This window comes from Aquarana catesbeiana, linkage group LG03 (assembly GCF_042186555.1).
Source record: "Aquarana catesbeiana isolate 2022-GZ linkage group LG03, ASM4218655v1, whole genome shotgun sequence".
In the NCBI taxonomy this organism is placed as follows: Eukaryota; Metazoa; Chordata; class Amphibia; order Anura; family Ranidae; genus Aquarana; species Aquarana catesbeiana.
The window spans coordinates 667318733-667345274 of NC_133326.1; the positions used below are offsets into that span (position 1 = coordinate 667318733).

General features: G+C 42.4%; 1 protein-coding gene across 1 annotated transcript in view; it reads right to left on the reverse strand.

Moving 5' to 3' along the window:
- Nucleotides 1-21191, reverse strand: part of ACHE (acetylcholinesterase (Yt blood group)) — a 177524-nt gene extending 156333 nt beyond the window's left edge. Inside the window, exon 1 of the mRNA XM_073622842.1 lies at nucleotides 21054-21191. The gene's annotated coding sequence lies outside the window, so the exon portion shown is untranslated. The remainder of the gene's footprint in view (nucleotides 1-21053) is intronic.
- Between the last annotated feature and the right edge of the window lie 5351 nt (nucleotides 21192-26542).

Here is a 26542-nt window from a genome sequence, read left to right on the forward strand (position 1 = left end):
TTGAAAAAGAAGGAAGGGTCAACTCAACACTGAAAACATTGACTCTTTGCATAAACTTAATGTAATTGCATAAGTATAAAATGCTTTTATTGTCAATGCTTTACCTGATACAACGATCTGACAATTGTCAGATCATGTATACCAGATACATCCGCCAAAAAAAAAAAAAAAAAAAAAAAAAAAAAAAAAAAAGAAGAAGATCTAAAAAACACTGAAGCAGCACTGGCAGAAATTGTCAAAATTAACCGCTTGCCGACCTCACGCAGATATACTGCGGCAGAAGGGCTCGTACCTGTACGTTACCCTTTAAGAGGTGGCCAGCATGCGCCCATGTGGCAAGCTCTGCGAGTCGGGTCGCGTGGACACCTGCGATCGCCTCATGGGGAGGAAGAAGAAAGGGGAGATGCTGATGTAAACAAGCATCTCCCTGTTCTGCCTAGTGACAGTGTCACTGATCTCTGCTCCGATGACAGGGAGCAGGAGCAGAGATCAGTGACGTGTCACACACAGCCCCTCCCCCCCACCTAGTGGTTAACCCCTTCACTGCCAGTGTCATTTACAGGAATCAGTGCATTTGTATAGCACTGATTGCTGTATAAAATGACAATGGTCCCAAAAATGTGTAAAAAAAAAAAAATGTCCGATGTGTCTGCCTATAATGTCGCAGTCACAATAAAATATATAGATATATATTAAAAAATAAATATAATAATAATTATAATAATAATTAGGCCATAAAACTATCCCCTATTTTATAAACACGATAACTTTTGCGTAAACCAATCGCTTATTGCGATTTTTTTTTACCAAAAATAAGTAGAATACGTATCGGCCTAAGCTGAGGAAAATAATTTTTTAAATAGCAAAAAGTAAAAAATAATGCGTTTTTTTTTTCAAAATTGTCACTTTTTTTGTTGATAGTGCAAAAAATAAAAACCGCAGGGGTGACCAAATACCACCAAAAGAAAGCTCTAGTTGTGGGGGGGAAAAAAAAAAAAAAGTCAAATTTTGTTTGGGAGCCACGTCACACGTCCACGCAATTGACAGTTAAAGCGACGCAGCGCTGAATCGCAAAAAGTGCTCTGGTCAGGAAGGGGGTAAATTCTTCCAGGGCTGAAGTGGTTAATATTGGTGTCATTTTGGCCATAGCTGTACATGTAGATGGCCAAGTACAGCACATACAGACAGCAGCACACTGCAGTGACTGCATAGGCACTGTTACTGCCTGCCTGGCACAGGCACAGCATAATAAACCAATACTTGAGGGTAATGCTTATTTCTATACAGTAATAAGAATAAGTTTACTGTAGGGCTGCAACTAACGATTATTTTCATAATCGATTAGTTGGCCGATTATTGTTTCGATTAATCACCTTAAAAAAAAAAAAAAGTGTGGTGTATAATTTAGTTAATATTTGTAAAGTTTAAAAAAAAAAAGGCAATTCATTCTTAAATATCTCTATGCAGTGGTAAATATAAACAACCAACTATATGGTTAGGGAGCAAAATATTGAATCCACTCTGAAAATAACAGACAGAAGAGATATACTGTATATTCACTATTAGAGGAGATATACTGTATACACTATTAGAAGAGAAATACTGTTTTTTGGCCAATTTGTTGTTGGGCAGATTAAAAAATACAAATTGCTGCAAAAACGCATTACATGCTTTTCTGCAGCTTCTCCATTGAAGTATATTGAACCTAAAAAGCACCATTTTGCATTAAGAAAAAAAAAAGTCCTTGACCCTTTCCAAATACGCAGCGGCTGAAAAAAAAGCATAGATGTGAACGTGTCCCATAGGAAACCATGTTAAATTAACTGTAGTGTGTTTCTGCAAAAAGCACCAAAAAACACATAGATGTGAACCAGGTCTAAGACGTTTAGTAACATAATGGGGTTAAAAGAAACTAAAATGAGCCCTTTATAGTACAAAAAAAGCAAATAATCGCAACTGTAAGGGGTTCATTTTTTTTTACTGTAGAACGGTGAAAGTAATATTTACAGTAGCGATTTGCTCTTTTTGTACTATAAAGGGCTCATTTTATTTTTTTCCTTGTCACAAGAAGTTTATTGAGTATACAATGTTATAAAGATACATAAAGTAAGTTTACAAGGATCTATAAAGTAAGCTCATTGTTTTACAGTAGGGTTTATATAGGTAAATATCATGAAATTTCAAATATTAAACATTGGGTTCACGTAAACCTAAATTAAAGATATATATCATTTCCTTAGTTACTTTTGTAGGTATTTAAATGATTTATACCTACTATACATATTGTTTACAAGTAGAGTGTATATAGGTCAAATAAATTCTGATAATGAGCTTTAATCGTAAGGTGGAGAAAAGGAAAGAGAAAGAAGAAAAAGGGTTGAAAGGTAGAGGTATGGTCCACAAGGTTGTCCCGCTCGTCAGTTTTTTATTCTTTTTAGTTCTCTTTGAAGCCTTAAAATGGGTGTCTCTGTAAGTCATTTAATCTGTTACCATGGCAATAGGACAGAGTCATTGAAGTTTGACAGGAACTGTTGTTTTATCCAAGGATGCCAAAGTTTTTCAAATTTTGGAATTTGATTTTGATCGATGGCTACCATCTTAGCATGGGACATTGTATTATTCATTCTGTGAATGGTTTCTGCTAGTACCAATGTAGGAGATTTCCATGCCTTGGCCACTGTTTGTTTTGCAGCTGTTATTAGTTGGATCATAAGTTTGAATTCAGAGAGTGTTAACCATTCCGGTTTTAGATTAAGTAAAGTTAAATATGGATCTGGTTGTATTATTTTTTTAAATATTTTAGATGCAATCATGAAGACTTCCTTCCAGAAGGTTTGGATTACTGGGCACGTCCACCATATGTGTAAATATGTGCCTATTTCTGGGCATCCTCGAAAACAAAGAGCTGAGTAATTAGGTGAATATTTTGCCACTCTTAGTTAGGACTTTATAATTTGTCTCCAGTGCTAAGATGTTGGGTGAAGATGACTTAGATGTGAGCCATATGTTAGACCAGTCCGTGTCTTCTAAAGTTCGTCCCAGGTCCTCCTCCCACCTCTGAACGTAAGAGGGTCTATTAAGATTTGCTACTCCATATAATTGATTATAAACTGATGAAATTGTACCTTTAGCAAATGGATCTTTTGTACAGATTGATTCAAAAATGGATAATTGGGATAATGGTGTATCCCCCTTTAGGAATGGTGTATAGAAATTTTTGATTTGGAGATATCTAAATATCTCAGAGTTTGGTAGATCATATTTTTCTCTAAGCGATGGGAATGAAAGGAATGATTTAGATGCTATGAAGTCATTTAGTGTCTTAATGCCTGATGTTGTCCAAGCTTTAAAAGAATTTGGGTAGATCCATGCCGGATAAAAGGCCGGATTTCTGATAAAAGAAAGGAGAGGATTGTGTGGAGATTGTAACTGATATTTGGTTTTTAGTTTATCCCAGAGAGATAAGAAGTGTTTAGTTATGGGATTATGAATTTTAAAGCGGTCTTTAGGATCAAGCCATAATAAATTTGATATTAATAGAGGGTCATTTTCTGAAGCCTCTATAAATACCCATAATGGGATTTCCTGTTTTGCATGGTATTTGGACAGACTGGCCAAATGTGCTGCTCTGTAGTAGTTAGTAAAATTAGGGTATCCCAGGCCTCCTTTATTTTTGGGAAGATGTAGTGTGTGTATAGGTATACGTGGTTTAGAAGAGCCCCATATAAACAAAGTTGCTCTTTTTTGTACTATTCTCAAAAAATAGGAAGGAATTGGAATAGGGAGGACTCTGAATAGATAAAGCAATTTGGGTAGAATAGTCATTTTGATTGCATTAATCTTCCCTATCCAGGATAAAGGAAGTTGCGACCATTGTTTTATTAGATTTGTGATCTGTCTTAATACAGGAGGATAATTGGTTAAGAATAAGTCAGAATGAGATGCTGTTAAATGAATTCCAAGATATGGGATTGATTTTTCTGCCCATGTGAATGGGAGTGCAGCCCTAGCCGGGATCAATTCCATGTTTGTGAGTGAAATATTAAGCACTAGGCATTTCTTAGGACTAATCATAAGGCCGGATAGGGCTGCAAATCCATCAAGAGCTGGTATTAAGTTAGGACCAGAGACCTGTGGTGATGATAGAAAAAGTAATATATCGTCTGCAAATATACATAATTTGTGTGTAATACCTCCTACTTCAATGCCAGTTATAGTTTGGTTTGTTCTGATGTATTGGGCCATGGGTTCGAGTATAAGGGCAAATAATAAGGGAGATAATGGGCAACCCTGTCGGGTACCTCTTTCGATATTAAAGGCTTCAGATTTGTATCCAGCATATTTTATATAGGCTTTGGGTTTATTATATAATGCTTTGATCCATGTTAAAAAGTGGGGTCCAAAACCCCATTTTTGTAATGAATATTGCATATATTGCCAGGATACTGTGTCAAATGCCCTCTTAATATCGAGAGATAGAAAACAAAGGGATTTTCCGTTTTTTAGCAATATGTGCCAATAACACTGCCCTGCGTATATTATCGCCTGCCTGTCTATTTGGCATGAAGCCTACTTGATCTCTATGTATTAATTTTCCTATAATGCTATTGAGGCGTTTTGCTATTATTTTTGCTAATAATTTAATATCGAGGTTTAACAGAGATAGGCCGATAATTCACACAGGAAGTATCATCAGAAAGGGGTTTTGGGATCATACAAACAATTGCCATTAGTGTTTCTTGCCGAAAAGAATGTCCATCTAGAAGTTTGTTAAAAGTTTCAGTGAGAATGGGAGAGAGTATTTCTGAGAATGTTTTATAGTATAAAGCCGAGTAGCCGTCTGGGCCTGGTCTTTTGTTAAGTTTTAGGTCTTTTATGGCGTTAGCAACTTCATCTATAGTTATAGGCTCATCCAAACTGCTTTTTTGATTCTGAGATAACTCAGGTAAGGTTATTTTTGAGAAGAAGGATTCAGCCTCTGTAGGATTAAATTTATTGTTTGTCTTGTATAAAGTTGCGAGATGTGAGTGAAATTTATGGACTATTTTAACTGGATTACAAGTGTAAACATTTTTTGATAATTTCAAACGTACTGGTTTGAAAGATTTGTTAGTTGAATTTAATGCCCGAGCCAAATATGTACCTGGTTTGTTTGTATTCATGTAGAAATTGTGTTGAGCGTTTGAGGGATTTATCAACTGACTCAGTGAGAAATAGATCGTATTCCAATCTAGATTTTTCCAGATGAGATTTTGTACTCTGAGATGGATTATCTTGAAATGATATGTAGGCTGCATTAAAATTGAGTTCTAGTTTTTTTGCTAGATTTTTGCGTTCCCGTTTAAATAGTGCCATTTGTCTTTGTATTGTACCACGCAAGACAGGCTTATGAGCTTCCCACAGTGTTATTGGGGAGATGTCTGTTGTATTATTAATTGATATGTATTCCTTTAAAGCTTGTTCAATGGCCATCTGATGTAGTGGGTGTTTGAGCATTATGTCCGGTAAGTACCACGTTGGGTCATGCGCTTTTGGTATGGCTGAGGCTATAGTAGTGTATACTGCATTATGGTCAGACCACGGAATCGGAATTATATCTGATGCAATAATTTCTGGTATCATTCCTATTGTTAGAAAAATATGATCTATTCTGGTGAAGGTTTGATTAGGGTGCGAGAAATAAGTGAATTTCTTTTTCATTGGGTTACTTTCTCTCCATGAATCTACCAGATTGTATTTGGAAAGAAGTTGAGAAAAAGGTAATCTAAAGGTTATTTTGGATGGTGTAAAAGGTGATTTATCTAGAAATGGGAGGAGGACCTGGTTCGAATCCCCACACATTATTACTGTTCCTATTTTGTGTGTATTAATCACTTGTAATATATGTGAGGAATGTTGTAGGTTGTTTGTTAGGAGCGTAGTAGGAAATCACCGTGATTGCTGTATCCATTATATAACCCATGAGTATCAGGTATCTACCTTCTGGGTCTTTAATTTCTGATAAGGTGAATGGTGTGGATCGGTGAAATGCAATTAGAGTTCCCCTTTGCTTGGTACAGGCAGAAGCCGTGTAAATTTGTTGATAAAAAGGAGAAATATATTTTGGAGTAGAATCTTTGGTGAAGTGCGTTTCTTGGAGGCATACTATGTGAGCCTTCTTGTTATGGAAAGTACGGAAGGCTTTGGTCCTTTGAGGGACATTTATTCCCTGAACATTCAGGGAAAGTATATTCAGTGGTGCCATGGCAACAGATCAAATAGTTTTGACTTACTTTTTGTTATGCAGAGCTGAGCTAGATAGAAAAGAAACCAGTGAATTCTGGAGTAAAGAGTAAACAAAAAACATATGAGATTAGATGATACATTGTATAAATTATTTTTTGCAAGTAATCACAATTTACCCGTGAAAGAGAATAAATATCTCTCTCAGGGGAATAAGTGCCTTCGTCACACTCCCACATAATATGGTTGGGAGAATGAGGAGGGCTAATGGAGGTACACGGATCTTCCGCTTACAGGAGAGAAGTGCTATGTCAAAAGACATCAAAATGATGTTTCATTAATTGGAATGCAGAATATAGTTTTTGTTTAAATTATTTATTCCAGGGTGGTTGTATATGGTTAGTCTTGCCCTAGGCTAAATAATTCAGTTAGAAAGGTACTGTTAATAACTTTGGTATTGATGAAGATAGTTTGAATTATTTTGGGATTTTAACCCTTTATAGAGTAAACAATTACATATTTTATTCATATGTAACTGTTTAGATATGTTAACTCATAAAATTGAGGTTGTATTGCTTCAGATTAGAACAAAAACATAATTCTAGGAACTAGTTAGGTAATAATATATTTGTTTTAAGAAAAGAAAGAAAAAGCTTCCATTACTTCTGGATTATTGAACATAATTGTCCTAAAAAGTAATAAATCTATTGTTATTACCTGATAATATATAACTGAACAAGAATTTACTTATTTCACTTATATATTCTAAGGCTATATGAATCAGAAGTAATAAGAAATATAACTGGAATGTAAGATGATCCCACACAGTGTGTGACTATCAGAATGCAGTTACATTCAGTTATAAATACAGTTTTTTTTATAGAGAACCATCTCTTAGTATAATAAATGAAGAGATATCAGGAATTAGGATGTCAGTCCATTGAATCTTCTTGGTCCATGGATGATGTGGCATAACGGCCTCTTTTGTGAGAATGATGATTCCCATTTTGTTCTGAAATTTTCTGGGTGCTGCCTGAAGGTGAAGATGACGCCATTCTTCTGTGTGTGGGAGTGTTGCTGCTTGTGGGTTCTGTCAGATTTAATTTTAAAAGGGTTTGTTGTAGTTCATCTGCTGATCTGCTTCTGTAAATTGTACCTTGGTAGTTAAATCTGACTGAAAAGGGGAAGCCCCATTGATACATAATGTTGTGGCGTTGCAGTTCCATTAGTTGGGGTTTCATGGATCGTCTTTTAGTAATAGTAAGTTGGGATAGGTCAGCAAAAATTTGATAATTGTGTCCTTGAAAATTAAGTTCCTTTTTTTCTCTTGCAGCAATTAGTATTTGTTCTTTTGTTCTGTAATAATGAAATTTTGTGATTATATCACGTGGGGGTCCATCTTTCTTTTTGGCTGTGAGGGCTCTGTGTACTCTGTCCAGTTCTAAACGTTCAATAGGGATATCTGGCTTTAGTTCTTGTAATAGAGCAGTAATAGTAGATTGCAGGTCTGTCAGTTTCAGGTATTCCCCTTATGCGCAAGTTTGAACGTCTGGCTCTATTTTCGTAATCTTCGAGCTTAGTTTGAAGTATTAAATTCTCTTTTTTTAATTGTTCCAATTCTGTTATATTTTCTTGGGTTGTAATTTTAATTTCATCCATTTTTATTTCTAGGGCTGCGGTGCGGTTTCCCAGCTCTCTTATTTCTTTGGTTAGGCTTTTTGTTATTTGGTCTGAGGTTTGTTTTAAAGCCTTATGAAGCATCTTTTCAAATTGTAATAATATTACTGGGGATACTGAGGAGGCTTGTGGAGAAGTTTGTGAGAGGATTTGTTCTGTATCGGACTCAAATGGAGAGTCTTGCTGTGACATTTTCTGTCTGTGAGAGCGCCCTGATGCTGTATCTTGTGAGGTGACTGGAGCTGCTTCAGCTGCAGTGAGTGCCTGTGAGCTCTTTGTGAGGTGATTTTTATTTCTGCCACGGTTTCCTCCCAGTACCATATTTCCTGCCCAAACTTTCACAGTTTGTTCCCTGGGGCAAAAAGGTTCAAATGGATACCTTTTGAGCCTGCAGGCTCCGCTTTGTCCTACTCTTCTCTCCTCAGCGGTGTGGAGCTCTAACAATGCATGTCTGCTCCGCTAGGCTCCGCCTCCTGCCCCCCTCATTTTATTTTTTTAACCCCACTATTTTACTGGCCGATTAATCGATTATGAAAATAGTAATCGATTAATTTCATAAATCGATTAGTTGTCGATTAATCGATTAGTTGTTTCAGCCCTAGTTTACTGTCATTTTAATATTTCAACAGTTCTAAGTATTAGTTACGTTCAAAGAAAAATTGCACAGTCTACAATAATGCCATAAGACCCCTTTCACACTGGGACGCTTTAGCGCTAAAAATAGCGCCTGCAAAGCGTCCTGAAAGAGCCACTCCTGTCTCTCCAATGTAAAAGCCCCGAGGGATTCACACTGGAGCGGTGCGCTGGCAGGATGCAAAAAAAAAAATTTTTTATAGTAGTAAAAGTCCTGCTAGGAGCATCTTTGGAGCAGTGAAGGAGCGGTGTGTATATAGCGCTCCTGCCCATTGAAATCAATGGGACACCGCGGCTATACTGCCGGGATAGCGCTGCTGCAGCATTTCTGTCTGCTGCTTAATGCCTCTTCCATAAGCATGAATCACTTCAAGTTTTCCTGACAACAAGTTATTTATGATACTGATTTACATACAGTAAAACCTTGGTTTGAGAGTAACTTGATGCGAGAGTGTTTTGCAAGACAAGCAAATTTTTTTGTATTTTTTATTTTTTTTAACTTTGACTTGATATACAAGTAGCGTCATGTCACAACTGAGTATAAAAGAAGAGAGGCGCCTCTAAGTGTAGCAATATGGTTACATTTAATGAAGGTACATCATTTACCAACTCGCATGGTTGATGATTAAAAGAGGCACATCCAAGTATGGAGGCATCCGAGATAAAGATGTCCACATAGACCGTCCTCTGCACCTCCATCGACGTCATCCCTTCCATGATGCACTCCACGAGCGCTTCAAGCCTCGCTTTCAGATCGCTCTACTGCAGGGTAGTAGTCCTGGTCACGATTGCAGACCGACAGCGTTGAGAGCTGGCAGTGCAGAGGACGGTCTATGTGGACAGCTTTACCCCGGATGCCTCCATACTTAGATGTGCCTGTATAAATTATCAACCATGTTGTACCTTCATTAAACTTAACCATATTGCTACACTTAGAGGCTCCTCTCTTCTCTTTTATACTCTGCAGTTCCTGCCAGATTTTTCTTCTAATCCCCTTGTGGAGGCTTCCATATGTGGATGGACATTTTATGGTTACACAACCTATCACATTGCTATAATCTTTTTATATGGACTATAAACTGAAGGACTTATGAATAAATGGTTGTGGAACGAATCATCTGAGTTTCGATTATTTCTTATGGGGAAATTCGCTTTGATATACAAGTGCTTTGGATTACAAGCATTTTTTCCAGACCAAATTATGCTCGCAATCTCAGGGTTTTACTGTATATCTTTACAAGGGAGGGACCTCCAGCACACAGCCTGTGATTGAAAGCCTCAGCTCTGTTCCTTTGTGCTGTGTGAACAGGGTGGCATCTCCCTTCCCTCCAATCAGCACTCACTGAGAGCTCTGCAGAGTGCAACTTCAGCTTTCTGAAAGCTCAGACGTACCAGGGCCGATCCTGGCCGGGGTGCAGTGCACCCAGGCGCCACAGAGGTGGGGGCGCTGAAGCACCAGAGTGCTCCCCTCCCTCCTCCTCTCCTTGTCCGTAGGCGGCTCTCTCTGCCGGTCACCGCCACTGAGGCCGCTGTGCCCATCCCCCCTCCCTCCTCCTGTCAGAGGAGGAGAGCGAGACAGCCGGAGAGTCTGTGTTCAGAGAGAGACCAGCCGCAGCCACACAGTGACACCGTCCTCTCCAGCTGCCGCTTGGGTGTTTTTAATTAGCCTAATGGAGAGGGGGTCTGTACTAATGGGGGGGGGGGGTGGTTTGTCCTAGGGGGTCTGTACTAATGTAGGGGGGGTGATTTGTCTGGGGGTCTGTACTAATGTAGGGGGTAATTTGTCCTGGGGGGTCTATACTAATGTAGGGGGGTGGTGGTTTGTCCTGGGGGGTCTGCACTAATGTAGGGGGTGGTTTGTCCTGGGTGGTCTGTACTAATGGAGGGGGGGGGGGTTCTGTACTAATGGAGGGGGTGGTTTGTCCTGAGGGGGGGTCTGTACTAATGTAGGGGGGGGTGGTTCTGTACTAATGGAGAGGGTGGTTTGTCCTAAGGGGGGTCTGTATTAATGGAGGGGGGTGGTTTGTTCTGGGGGGGTTCTATTCTGATAAAGGGGGGTGTTTTGTCCTGGGGGGGGTCTATACTGAGGGAGATGTTTATACTTAGTGGGGGGTCTGCATTGACGGAGGGGGGTCTGTACTGAGGAGCGACTATAGTTGGTGGAGAGGGTGATACCATGTTTTACCGCACCGGGTGGCACCAACCCTAGTGACGCCACTGCAGCCACGGGCTCTTGTTTCCCCTCTCCCTCTCCTCCTCGTGCGCGCTGCTGTACTAGTGAGCGGCGCACTATGTTTCTTCCCCCGCCTTCATATCGGCCAGAGAAGAAGAAGGAAAAAAAAAAAAAAAAAAAAAAAAAAAAAAAGGAAGGAGCAAAGAAGAGGATTGTGGGACATGTAGTCCCAAGGACTGGCAGCCCCACTGTAACACGGAAACTGCAGCCCACACAGCATGCTCAGCTGAATGGGAGAGAGAGAGTCACGAGCCCCGGAAAGCTTTCAGGGAAGTGCACCCAGGACTCCAGAGGGAGAGGACAGTGCTGAGGGATCACCATCAGAGAGAGAACCCCGCTGCCCTGCGCCACCAGAGGGAAAGCCACACAGCCTGGTGCCATCCCTGGCGGAGAAAGGAATGGAGTCATTGCCAGAATACAGATCTGGGCTCTACCCAGCGGAGTCACCACGGGCAATTCAGAGTGAGCTGACTCCTGATCAGAGGAACCGTTGTTGCTGTATCGCTGGGTCAGGTGAGAGGGCCGATCGACCATTATTTACTAACGTCCATAGGAACTGCAGTCTCTGACCATCTCCTGTACCATGTCTGCAGTCTGACCATCTCCTGTACTATGTCTGGGGCTCTTTCTAACAGATTCTCCAACAGAAGCCCTCTGTGTGTGCATCAGAGAGACTCCCCTCCAGGTCCCATTCCTGTACGCTCTTCCTGTATTTTCTTTATTGTTAAAAGATCATGGGAGGATCCCAGGGTAACGAAGAGTTCTTAGGGGAACATCTCTGTGTTTGAGTCATTGCCATAGAAACATTTGTAAAGGGGAGGAGTTGCTAAGATGACCACACCCACGTGGGGGTGCCAGAAATATTTCTGCACCCAGGCGTCTGTGACCCTAGGATCGGCCCTGAGACGTACTATATAAATTCTGCACATTGAATGGCTGTAGAGAAGAGAATATTGTAGATAAACAGGTACAACCTATGTAGGAGGATTTGTTCATCTCTGTATCATGTGGCCAGTCACTTCACTAGGTATATGCACTGCAGGAAAAAAAAAAAAAAAAAAAAAAAAAAAAAAAAAGTACATGGGCCCCAAACCTTGAACAGACAATCTGGCTATGGAAGGCTAACCAGGCTGTTGCCATCATTGGTAATAAAAGCGTTAAGATAATCACCATCTCATGTACAAAACAAAATATAAGAGACTACAGAATCTCCTTTTGAAAGAAGTCCATTGAAATAGCTGAAGGGGGGGATATTACAGGAATGAGGAGGATGGGGCAGGATAATCCCAGGAATAGGAATGATGACAGTCTGGAGATCAGTCTGTACCCTTCACAGAGGAGGAAAATCTCTCCCCATAGATCACAGTGACAGGAGCAGATTTGTACTACAGACAGCAGAATTACATCAGGTGTGACCACTGCAAGCCGGCTAATCCGCCTCCTTATTTATCAAAATGTCCAAGATAAGGCTCGCTCCGAGCCGTGGTGGGGACCGGAATTTTCCCTTCACCCTCCCATTCTATAATCCAGCAGAGATTTAGAGCAACAGGAACACCCCAAGAAAATCATAGAAAGCTTCATGCAGATGGGAGTCCCTGATGGGAATTGAATCCAGGTATCCAGTGCAATGAGGCTACCAAACCACATAACTAGTCCCATCCTGCCAGCAGTCTTTAGTGTGATACGCCACAAGCATCCATGTCTAACAAACAATCACTGACACTTGTTGCTGACAAGGTAAAAAACTGTATTTTTTGCTTAAAATTACTTAGAACCCCCAAAACACATAATATATATCCCTGGAGAATAAAATGTCAATCGTTGCAATAATTTATGTCACACTGTGTTTGCACACCGTTTACATTTGCAGGCGCTACTTGCATATGCGTTCACTTCTGCGCAGGAGCTCAGAAATATAATATAATATAAAATATATATATTTTTTTTTTTTACGCTGTCCCTTTAATTCTTTTTATTGCTGATCACTTTTATTGCTGTCACAAGGAATGTAAACATCCTTTGTACAAGTAATAGGCATGTGACAGGTACTCTTTATGGAGGGATCTGGGGTTTACAAGACCCCCCCAAATCTTTGCACTTAAAAGCATTCAAAAACACCAAATTTGGCTGTTTTGAGTACTGACTTTTTTTAAAATTTGGTGCCATGGCAATGCCCATGATCTTGAATAAGGGGAGAGGATTCAGGTAGCATATACTTCCTGGAATCCATCTGCCCTTAGCTCAGGCATGCAGGCAGGAAGGAGGGTGTGCTTAGCTGAGAAAACCCCTCCTCCTCTCCTGAAGACTCCTGAGATGTATGAGGTAATTTGCCAAGGCCTAGAAACCAGGAAGTAACTCAAGAAATGTAAAAAAAAAAAAAAAAAAAAAAAAAAAATTTATAGTAAATATGATCCACTTTCCCATCCATTTACTAATGTAATGTTGACTTAGAGAAGAAAGTTATGCCTTAAAGCAGTAGTAAACCCAAAAATGCTTATATTGTGTCTTACCAATTCTGAGATTTAGTTGGTCCACCCTTTGTAGCTATAACAGCTGCAGCTCTTCTGGGAAGGCGGTCCACAAGGTTTAGGAGTGTGTCTATGGGAATGGTTGACCATTCTTCCAGAAGCACATTTGTGAGGTCAGGCACTGATGTTGAACGAGAAGGCCTGGCTCACAGTCTCCACTCCAACTCAACCCAGCAGAACATCTTTGGGATGAAGTCAGGACGCTGTGCAGGTCAGTCAAGTTCCCCCACCTCAAACTCGCTTATCCATGTCTTTGTGCACTGGTGCGCAGTCATGTAGAAACAGGAAGGGGCCATCCCCAAACTGTTCCCGCAAAGTTGGGAGAATGAAATTGTCCAAAATGTCTTGGTATGCTGCCACCTTAAGAGTTCCCTTCACTGGAACTAAGGGGCCAAGCCCAACCCCTGGAAAAACAACCCCCACACCATAATCCCCCCTCCACCAAAAGATTTGGACCAGTGCACAAAGCAAGGTCCATAAAGACATGGATGATAGAGTTTGGGGTGGAGGAACTTGACTGGCCTGTACAGAGTGCTGACCTCAACCCGGTAGAACACCTTTGGGATGGAGCAGAGACTGCGAGCCAGGCCCTCTCGTCCACATGCCCGACTTCACAAATGCACTTCTGGAAGAATGGTCAAACATTCCCATAGACACTCATCCTAAACCTTGTGGACGGCCTTCCCAGAAGAGTTGAAGCTGTTAAGGGTGGGCCAACTCAATATTGAACTCTATAGACTAAGACACCATTAAAGTTCATGTGAGTGTAAAGGCAGGCGTCCCAATAATTATTTTGACAATATAGTGTATACACACACATGAAAAAGGGAGTACACCCCTCACATTTTTGTAAATATTTTATTATTATATCTTTTCATGTGACAACACTGAAGAAATGACACTTTGCTACAATGTAAAGTAGTGAGTGTACAGCTTGTATAACAGTGTAAATTTGCTGTCCCCTCAAAATAACTCAACACACAGCCATTAATGTCTAAACCGCTGGCAACAAAAGTGAGTACACCCCTAAGCGAAAATGTCCAAATTGGACCCAAAGAATCAATATTTTGTGTGGCCACCATTAATTTCCAGCACTGCCTTAACCCTCTTGGGCATGGAGTTCACCAGAGCTTCACAGGTTACCACTGGAGTCCTTCCACTCCTCCATGACTACATCACAGAGCTGGTGGATGTTAGAGACCTTGTGCTTCTCCATCTTCAGTTTGAGGATGCCCCACAGATGCTCAATAGGGTTTAGGTCCAGAGACATGCTTGACTAGTCCATCACCTTTACCCTCAAAACCTTTACCAAGGCAGTAGTCGTCTTGGAGGTGTGTTTGGGGTCGTTATGTTGGAATACTGCCCTGCGGCCCAGTCTCTGATGGGAGGGGATCATGCTCTGCTTCAGTCTATCAAAGTACATGTTGGCATTCATGGTTCCCTCAATGATCTGTAGCTCCCCAGTGCCGGCAGCACTCATTCAGCCCCAGACCATGACACTCCCACCACAATGCTTGACTGTAGGCAAGACACACTTGTCTTTGTACTCCTCACCTGGTTGCCACCACAAACACACACTCGACACCATCTGAACCCAATAAATTTATCTTGGTCTCATCAGACCACAGGACATGGTTCCAGTAATCCATGTCCTTAGTCTGCTTGTCTTCAGCAAACTGTTTGTGGGCTTTCATGTGCATCATCTTTAGAAGAGGCTTCCTTCTGGGACGACAGCCATGCAGACCAATTTGATGCAGCGTGCGGCGTATGGTCTGAGCACTGACAGGCTGACTCCCCACCCCTTCAACCTCTGCAGCAATTCTGGCAGCACTCATACGTCTATTTCCCAAAGACAACCTCTGGATATGATGCTGAGCACATGCACTCAACTTCTTTGGTCAACCATGGCGAGGCCTGTTCTGAGTGGAACCTGTCCTTTTAAACCGCTGTATGGTCTTGGCCATGTGCTGCAGCTCAGTTTCAGGATCTTGGCAATCTTCTTATAGCCTAGGCCATCTTTATATAGAGCAACAATTCTTTTTTTCAGATCCTCAGAGAGTTCTTTGCCATGAGGTGCCATGTTGAACTTCCAGTGACCAGTATGGGAGAGAGAGAGCGATGACACCAAATTTAAACACACCTGCTTCCCATTCACACCCAAGACCTTGTAACACTAACTGCTGGTTCACACAGGGGCGACCTAGCCGCCTGACAAGTCGCCTCCCGTTCTGTACTACGGAACCGTTCTAAAGCAAGTCGCTCCAACTTAGAAAAAGGTTCCTGTACTACTTTGGGGGCGACTTGCATAGACTTCTATACAGAAGTCGTTTTGCAAGTCGCCATGGAAATGGTGTGCAGTCGCCTCACCAGTCGTGCCGCCCCTGTGTGAACCGGGGCTAACGAGTCACATGACACCGGGGAGGGAAAAATGGCTAATTGGGCTCCATTTGGACATTTTCACTTAGGGGTGTACTCACTTTTGTTGCCAGCGGTTTAGACATTAATGGCTGTGTGTTGAGTTATTTTGAGGGGACAGAAAATTTACACTGTTATACAAGCTGTACACAAGTGTCATCACATGAAAAGATAGGATAAAATATTTACAAAAATGTGAGGGGGGTGTGTGTATGTATGTATGTGATAGATATAGATATAGATATAGATATATATCTCTGTGCTCTACTGAATGTAAAGCAAAGCAGATTGCATTACATTCTTTTCCAGCCATACCATGGACACTGATGGATGGACCCGGAAAGTGATGTGTTTGACATCACTTCCGGGTCCATCCATCAGTGAGTCAGCAGCAAGTTGGGGAGAAAAGAGAAAAGCAGATGTGTGTCTGCTCTGCTCCCCCTTCTCTACCCACTATGTCGGTCCTGGGACCGCAGAGGGAAAACAGAGCTCGGGTTACATGGTGGGGCATGCAGTCAGTGGGGGTGCCATTACCAGGGGTGCGTGGAAGCAATAGGGCGGCAGCGCAGACACCCGAATGCTCCCACCTGAAGGGCAGGAGTCTGCCTGTTAGATTTACACACAATTTTGGTGGCTGCATGTGTAAACCCCCCCCCCCCCCCCGGCCAGGTCCGTACGATGTACGGACATGGAAGCGAAAGGGTTAAATGGGAACTCAGTTACAGGCTGGCGCATGGGAACAATCCAACAGAACTTTACTTTTTGATTTAAAGAGGTTGTAAACCTCAGAAGAAAAAAAAAAAAACCCGCAAGACAAAGGCATAATGAGCTAGTATGCATGGCATACTAGCTCATTATGAAATAGAATGATGCCCTGCAGTGCCGCCCGCACTCTGCTCCCATGGCCAACTTCTTTCCCAGAGTTACTTCCGGGTTCGCAGGGCTCCAGCGTTGTAATTGCCCGGCGCCACAATGATGTCACTCCCTCACATGTGCGCGGGTGGCGCCGGTCACGGCACGGATCCTGAAGAAACGTCACCAGCGGGCCATTCCTTCAGTGGGCATGCTCGTATATATATATATATATATATATATATATATATATATATATATATATATATATATATATATATATATATATATATATATATATATATATATATATATATATATATATATATATATATATATATATATATATATATATATATATATATATATATCTCTTAAACTGTGCAAGTTTAGGAGATATTTAATTGTACCTACAGGTAAGCCTATAATAAGACTTACCTGTAGGTACTGTAAAAAGAGGAAGACTTTACTTCCTCTTTAGGTTCCACTTTAAGCCTGGGTTCACACTGCCGCCACTTTGAATCCGACATCACGGCTTGCATACTGTACGACTTCTTTACCAGAAGTCAATGCAGGTCATATTGAAGTCAAACCAAAATGAGTGCAGGAACCTTTTTCTAAGTCGGAGCGACTTGAGCGCACCACCTAAACCGGTTCCAGATGCCATTAATAGGGTGTGACTTGTTATGCAACTTTGAACTCTCAAGTCGCATGACAAATCACGGCAGTGTGAACCAGGGCTGAACAATTGGGGGGCGGTTCGGGTTCTGATCAGCTGACAGATCCTCTGCTGATTGGAGCAAAGTGGGCGGATAACAGTTCCGTGTCCGCTCAGTTTCTGCGGAGGCAGAGCCACTCTGCTCTGTGGGTAGCTGGGTGTAAACGGACTCCGCCGTCTGTTTACACCTGACTACTCTCTGGTCTGCTCCGGGGAGGGGGGGGGGGGGGGGGGGATTTTGCTCCGGGGACAAGGGGGTGGGCAGGATGGGGGCGCCAGTGAGCTCATTCTGATACAAGGCATTTGTATGCTGAGGGTAGTATCCCCCCCAAGCTTGCACATAATAAAGGGGGGGGGGGGTGCAGTTTGGCTTCTTTGCCCTGGGCCCTGGATGGCCTTGTGCTGGCACTGCATGGACCTTTCTGATCAGGTCCGCTTGGAAGACTGACAGGTGGACCCGATTTCTCATGTGAAAGGGGACTTACAGTGTTAAAAGTTCTTTCATCCCTTCACATGCTTTTATTTGAGATCTGTGTTGTAATAACATTTCTGTAAAAAATAAAAATAAAACCCCCCACACATTAAAAGTCAATTTTAGGGGGGCACAAAAACGCAATAAGTTACCCAATTACGGTAATTCATAAAATATAAAAGCTGAGGTTGCACCGAGTAAATAGATACCCAACATGTCAAACCTTAAACATGTCAGTACCCTATATTTTCCATAGGCGAAGCTTTTAAAGCCCCCTATTGGTCATCAGTTTAGCGCTGCGATGGAAGTCTGGTACTAGAATTGGCGCTCTCATTCCGGTGTGCATGGCGATATGCAACATGTGTATCGCAAGCGACTTTTTCAGGCGTAGGCGCCCCACTGCTTGTCTTTACATTCGTATGTGTGTATATGTGGGGGTGAGGGGCCTCAACTTTTTTTTGGGGGGGGAATTTTATGTGCTTGGGTGTGACTTTTTTTACAATTTTTTTTTTTTTACTTAACTTGGGCCCCCCCCCCCCAAATTACATAGGGTACAAAAAGGCCTCTAATTTTTTTTTGTGACAGGTGCTCTTTAACCACTTCAGCCCCCAAAGATTTACCCCCCTTTATGACCAGGCCATTTTTTGCGATACGGCACTGCGTTACTTTATCTGACAATTGCGCAGTCGTGCAAAGCTATACCCAAATAAAATGTCCTTTTTTTTTCCCCCACAAATAGGAGCTTTCTTTTGGTGGTATTTGATCACCTCTGCGGTTTTTATTTTTTGTGCTATAAACAAAAACAGAGCGACAATTTTGAGAAAAAAAAAAAAAAAAAAAACCCACACACCACACAATATTTTTTCACTTTATGCTATAAAACATTCCCAAGAAAAAAAAAAAAAAAAAAAAAAAAAAAAAAAAAAAAGTAGATTGATTGGCTTGAGCAAAAGTTATCGCGTCTACAAACTATAGGATAGATTTATGGAATTTTTTTTTTTTTTTTTACTAGTAAGACCTTTTACACTGAGGCAGTTTTCAGGCATTTTAGCAATAGAAATAGCGCTTGAAAACTGCCTCCCGAGTGCTTTCACACTGGGGCGGTGCGCTTTAAAAACGTCCTGCAAGCAGCATCTTTGGGGCGGATTGGGAGTGCTTTATACAAAACGCCCCTGCTCATTGCAATGAATGGGCAGCACTTCCAAAGCGCCGCAACACGGGTGCTTTTAACTCCTTCTTTGGGGTTAAAAGTACCACTTAAACAGCGGTAAAGCACCACTTTACTGCCAACACACAGGCAGCCCCAGTGTGAAAGGGCAGCGATTTATTTTTTTTTTGTGACACTTTTGGGGACCAGTGACATCAATACAGTGAAAAAATGCACTCGCTGTATGAATGACACTAGCAGGGAAGGGGTTACCATCAGGGGCGATCAAAAGTAAAGGTGTTCTAGGGAGTGCTTTCTAACTGGGGGGAGGGGGGAGAGAGACAGATCGGTGTTCCTGCTTAGCAGAAACACAGGATCTCCATCTTCCCCTCTCACAGAACGGCAGTCTGCCTTGTTCACATTCTGCCTTTCCGGAGAACGATCGGCGGGTCCCGGTGGACATCGCCAATCAGCGGGAGTGGGTCGCCAGCGGCGTGCATGCGAGCCCCATACCCAGTGCACAAAATCACGTACAGGTACAGGATTTCGTGCAGGAGGGCCGCCCTGCCACAGTATACCTGCGTGGGGCGGTCCACAAGAGGTTAATGAGACATCCGAGGTCTAAAAGACTGCATGTCTCCTCTGTGCTCTACATCACACTGCATTGCATTCTTTCCTGGCCCTGATGGCCGGGGAAAACTGAACAGCGAAACGTTTCCGCTCTCCTCCCCTTCTAGTTCTTGACCCGGAAGTGACATCATTGACCCGGAAGTGAGGTGTGATGTCACTTCCGGGTCAAGAACTAGAAGGGGAGAAGAGCGGAAATGTGTGTTCGCTCTCCTCCCTCCCCTCGGCAGCACCCACTATGCCGGTCCTGAGCCTGTAGATGGACAAGCGGAGCCTGGGATACATACGGGGGGGGGTGGTGTATGAGGTGCTAGGACGGATGAAAGTTACCCTGGGGTTTGGCGGGACCTATTTTATTACATATCTTATTTTACACCCTGTGACTTCGTTACTGGGTCGCTGTCACTCTCTATGCCAGTGTTTCTCAACTCCAGTCCTCAAGGCGCCCCCACAGGTCACGTTTACAGGCTTCCCATTATTTTGCACAGGTGATTTGATCAGTTTCATTGCCTTAGTAATGACCACAGCTGCTTCATCGGAGGGAAATCCTGAAAACATGACCTGTTGGGACACCTTGAGGACTGGAGTTGAGAAACACTGCTCTGTGCAATGCCGACAGATCCTGGTCGGAGGGTGGGGCCAGCAGGGTGCCATTTATTTTTTTAAGGCAGCTTTGTACATCACAGCACCCTGCCTCAGTACTCCTCAAGAGCCTGCCCCAAATACAGCAAGCAAGCATTTTTCGCATTAAGAAAAAAAAATATTATAATATATATATATATATATATATATATATATATATATATATATATATATATATATATATATATATATATATATATATTCTGCGTAACCAAATGTGGCAAAGCTCCAAAAGATGCATGAGCTACTTTGATGCATTTGTTGTGCATAGGACAGACCATTAAACTGAATGTAAGATGCACAGCAACAGTCAAAAAAAAAGGAACACATGTGTGACAGCTAGTGTTGCCCAGTATAGTGTAAAAGGGGTCCAAAGCAAAACTAAAAAAAAAAGGTAACCCCCCCCCCCCCCAACTTTGAATATTGTAAGGCAGGGTTACAACCCATGTCAGTTTTTTTTTTATGCCACCTGCATCCTCTTGGGGAGATTTTCCTTTATTTCCTGTCCCATAGCTGCAACAGGAAGTGAAAAAAAACCCTGGGTGTCCCCATTGGAAGATTTCCCCTCTATTCCTGTTCTGGTGACAACCTAAAATGTGGGATTTTCTTTCACTCTCATGTTGAGTGTCATCAGAATAGAGAAGGTGAATCCCCCTATCAGGGAGGTGGGGCTAACCCCCCTCCACTCTATAAAAAAAAATGCCTTTAGTTATACTTGAATCATTTCATTTTATAGGAGGTCATTTTACCACACCACCCATTCACTGCCACTTCTGACCAATCCTATCATTACATATACATATATATATATATATATATATATATATATATATATATATAAGCAGATTCAATGATCTCTCTCAAACTTGCAGTAACTCTGGACTTACCTGAAGACACCAGCAGGTAATTCTCCTTCTCCAATCCTCACCACCCCCCCATGTCATTATAAGCACTGGAATCCCAGCACAGCTGATCTGCACTTCCAATTTCCTGAAGTTTGGCAAGTGTCTGAAACTTTTCTGGCCAATCAGAAACTTTTGGGCTGTACCATTGCAGACAAGGGGAGGGGGGGAGACTTTGTGTGGAAACATTCCACTTCCAATCTATTCTGGAAGAACAAAGTTGTTTTTATAAGAAGTGAAGAATAATGGTGTGTTCTGCTGCATGTGCGGACAGAAGGAAGAGATACAAAGTATCAAACACAAGAGAAAAATAGAAGAGAAATTAAACCCCCCCCCTCCCCAGATGATGGCAGTCCTCGGGTCTTCTTATTAGGACACCTGGGCTACACAAATATACATTATTGTGCTACATTGTTTTGGATTCTTCTTTTTTATTTTTTTTGTTGTTGTGTTTTTGTTTGCTTGTTTTGTTTTGTTTTTTTTTTTTTTGTGTTGTTTTTTTTCAAGAAGATTTTTTTGTTTATAAATAGACAGTTTATCCATTTGCCCTTCCGTAACATTTATTCATGACCAGGCTATTTTTTGCAATACGGCACTGCGTTACTTTAACTGACAATTGCGCTTTCATGCGATGCTGTACCCAAATAAATTTGCTGTCCCCTTTTTTCCACAAATAGAGCTTTCTTTTGGTGGTATTTGATCACCTCTGCGATTTTTATATTTTGTGCTATAAACAAAAAAAAAGAGCGACAATTTTGAGAAAAAAAACCAAACAACATTTTTTAACTTCATGCTATAAAACTGCGGTTTTTATTTTTTGTGCTATATACAAAAAAAAAGACCAACAATTTTGAAAAAAAAAAAAAAATTACTTTCTGCTATAAAACATATCCAATAAAAAAAAAATGTAAAGAATCAAATTTCTTGACCACTTTAGGCCAATATATATTCTGCCACATATATTTGGTAAAAAAAAAAATTCCAATATGCGTATATTGTAGACATGTGTGGTTTGTTTCGTTGCAAATTAATATTCGGACAAATTTTTTCATGATTCGGATGTATCTGAATTCCTGAATTGCAATAAACAAATTTTACTGAATGCTCCGAAATAACGTAACGAAATTCGTACGAATTTAAAAAATTCGGACTGAAACTTAAATTGAATTTTACATCGAACTACAGTCGAATTCTCACTACACATAACGCTGAAGTCAAAGACTGTGTGTGTTATTAGAGCGCCATTTCGAAATAATTGCTGTTTTTGTTAAGCCAAAGGTGATTTGTAATCATTTGATGAAGACTTTTCTTTTGTTTGTTCACTTTGCTGCATTTAAATCGAAAACAATATAACATTTTTGCTTCGACCGATTCGAAAAATTTATCGATTTGATAGTTTCAAATCGAAATAATCTGTAAATTCAGACAAAAATCCAAATACGAATTTCGAATACTAATCAACCGAATTTCACTAGATTAACGAATCAAAACGAAACGAAACAAATTTTTTCGTCACACACATGTCTAGTATATTGATTGGTTTGTGCAAAAGGTATAGTGTCTACAAACTATGGCATAGATTTATGGAATTTGTATTTATTTTATTTATATTTTTTACTAGTAATGGCGGCGATCAGAGACTTATAGCGGGACTGCGACATTGGGGCGGACAAATCGGACACTAACTGACAGTGCTGACACTTTTTGGGGAATTCCTCCCCTCTCTTAACAAAAATCCTCTCCTCCCCAACACAAATCATCTCACCCCCCCCCCCAATCCCCTCTGCAAGCATTAATGATCACCCCTCCAAATTCCCCCTTCCAGCACAAATCCTCCCCCCCAATCCCACCGTATAGCAAAAATCTGCCCCCCCCCCAACTTTATCATCCTAGCACAAAACCTCTCCTCCACCTCAAATTCCACCTCCCCAGCACAACTAAAGATTCCTCAACCCCCCCCCCCCTTAGCACAAGTCTCCCCCTTCCACCCAAATTTCTCCTCCTTGCACAAATCCTACCCCCCACGCAAACTCCACCTCCCAAGCACCATTCCCCCCCCCACGCAAACTACACCTCCCAAGCACCATCCCCCCCCACGCAAACTCCACCTCCCAAGCACCATCCCCCCCTCCACGAAAACTACACCTCCCAAGCACCATTCCCCCCCCACGCAAACTACACCTCCCAAGCACCATCCCCCCCCACGCAAACTACACCTCCCAAGCACCATCCCCCCCCACGCAAACTCCACCTCCCAAGCACCATCCCCCCCCTCCACGAAAACTACACCTCCCAAGCACCATCCCCCCCCCACGCAAACGACACCTCCCAAGCACCATCCCCCCCCCACGCAAACTCCACCTCCCAAGCACCATTCCCCCCCCCCACGCAAACTACACCTCCCAAGCACCATCCCCCCCACGCAAACTACACCTCCCAAGCACCATCCCCCCCCACGCAAACTCCACCTCCCAAGCACCATTCCCCCCCCACGCAAACTCCACCTCCCAAGCACCATCCCCCCCCCCCCCCAATCCACCTCCTAGCACTATTCCTTTCTCAACTCTCCAGCACAATCCCCTCAACACAAAAGTTCTCCCCCCTTTCCTCTCTTTCAGCACATATTCTTTCTTCCAAATCTTGCCCTCTCTATATAAATCACCCCTCCAATCCTCTCACCCCTCCAATCCACCCCTCCCCCCACCCCACCTTCACCCACCTAGCACAAATCTTCCCCAGGTCAGTCTTTCCCCCAGTACAATCCCCCCCCCTATGAATCTACATACCCCAGATACAGTGCAGAATGGGAGATTTCCTTCCTCCCAGGCTCCTCCCTGTGTGTGTCATGTGACACGTTAGAGACACGGAGGAGCCCGGGGGAAGCTTTTCTTTGGCCCTGAAGTCTCTGGCAGGCAGCTGTAGCTGGCGGAGAACAATGCTCGCTGAAACAGTAGTGGGGGGATCATGGCATCATGTACCCAGGGCACCCTGCAGAAGATGCAGGGCATGTGTCTAGGGCTGCCACTTTTTCTTCAAGCCAAACCCGGGCACTTTAGCGGCGCACAGCAAAAATGTATTTTATTAACATAAACTATATGATTGTAACAGACCTGGGACACCTTTGGGCGCGCCAAATAGAATAGTAATGTGGTGTGCATAGTGCCCCCTCATCATCCTATCAGGCCCTGTTCTGAACCACATTCCTGTCTGAATATTGTGTCCGGGTTTTAGGTGGACGGAAACCCGGACACATGATTCAAAACCTGAAATGTCTGGGTGAATCCCGAACAGGTGGCAACCCTACATGTGTTCTGGGTGCCTGACTCAAGTGACACCCCTTCTGAGACTTTACCTCTGTGGAGGAGCTTCCTGTAATAAAGACTGGTCATTGCTGCTCTCTCTCCATGTGCAGGGTGGCTGGTCTTGTCTCCGCCCCCTCCTGTAAGTTTATGTAGTGGGTGGAACCTGCTTGGTCCCTCCACAGCTCTTATCTCGGGCAAGGTTAATGTACAGCACAGTGGTGATGTCATAGCTACTTTTACAAGGTAATATCTGGGTTTGTGGAGGCATTTGGTGTACAAAGTGGATTTACACTATCTCACAAAAGTTTGTACACCCCTCACATTTTTGTAAATATTTTATTCTATCTTTTCATGTGACAACACTGAATAAATGACACTTTGCTACAATGTAAAGTAGTGAGTGTACAGCTTGTATAACAGTGTAAATTTGCTGTCCCCTCAAAATAACTCAACACAGAACCATTAATGTCTAAACCGCTGGCAACAAAAGTGAGTACACCCCTAAGTGAAAATGTCCAAATTGGGCCCAAAGTGTCAATATTTTGTGTGGCCACCATTATTTTCCAGCAATGCTTTAACCCTCTTGGTCATGGAGTTCATCAGAGCTTCACAGGTTGCCACTGGAGTCCTCTTCCACTCCTCCCTGACAACATCACGGAGCTGGTGGATGTTAGAGACCTTGTGCTCCTCCACCTTCTGTTTGAGGATGCCACACAGATGCTCAATAGGGTTTAGGTCTGGAGACATGCTTGGCCAGTCCATCACCTTTACCCTCAGCTTCTTTAGCAAGGCAGTGGTCGTCTTGGAGGTGTTTTTGGGGTCGTTATCATCTTGGAATACTACCCTGTGGCCCAGTCTCCGAAAAGAGGGGATCATGCTCTGCTTCAGTATGTCACAGTACATGTTGGAATTCATGGTTCCCTCAATAAACTGTAGCTCCCCAGTGCCGACAGCACTCATGCAGCCCCAGACCATGACACTCCCACCACCATGCATGACTGTAGGCAAAACACTTGTCTTTGTACTCCACACACGCTCCATCTGAACCAAAAAAGTTAATCTTGGTCTCATCAGACCACAGGACATGGTTCCAGTAATCCATGTCCTTAGTCTGGTTGTCTTCAGCAAACTGTTTGCAGGCTTTCTTGTGCATCATCTTTAGAAGAGGCTTCCTTCTGGGACGACAGCCATGCAGACCAATTTGATGCAGTGTGCGGCGTATGGTCTGAGCACTGACAGGCTGACCCCCCCACCCCTTCAACCTCTGCAGCAATGCTGGCAGCACTCACATGTCTATTTCCCAAAGACAACCTCTGGATATGACGCTGAGCACGTGCACTCAACTTCTTTGGTGGACCATGGCGAGGCCTGTTCTGAGTGGAACCTGTCCTGTTAAACTGCTGTATGGTCTTGGCCACCGTGCTGCAGCTCAGTTTCAGGGTCTTGGCAATCTTCTTATAGCCTAGGCCATCTTTATGTAGAGCAACAATTCTTTTTTTCAGATCCTCAGAGAGTTCTTTGCCATGAGGTGCCATGTTGAACTTCCAGTAACCAGTATGAGAGAGCGAGAGCGATAACACCAAATTTAATACACCTGCTCCCCATTCACATCTGAGACCTTGTAACACTAACGAGTCACATGACATCGGTGAGGGAAAATGGCTAATTGGGCCCAATATGGACATTTTCACTTAGGGGTGTACTCATGTTTGTTGCCAGAGGTTTAGACATTAATGGCTGTGTGTTGAGTTATTTTGAGGGGGCAGCAAATTTACACTGTTATACAACCTGTACACTCACTACTTTATACATTGTAGACAAGTGTAATTTCTTCAGTGTTGTCACATGAAAAGATAGAATAAAATATTTACAAAAATGTGAGGGGTGTATATACTTTATATATCCTTATGTGGCTTATGAGGGTTTTTATGCTGGAATTTGGCTTTAAGTGAACCTATTTCTACCAATAGGGATGGGCTTTATGTTCGGGTCGAACATGAGTTTGACTCGAACATCGGCTGTTCGCCCGATCGCCGAATAGCGAACAATTTGGGGTGTTCGTGGCAAATTTGAAAGCCCTTTAAAGGTCTATGGGAGAATTCAAAAGTACTAATTTTAAAGGCTTATATGCAAGTTATTGTCATAAAAAGTGTTTGGGGACCTGGGTCCTGC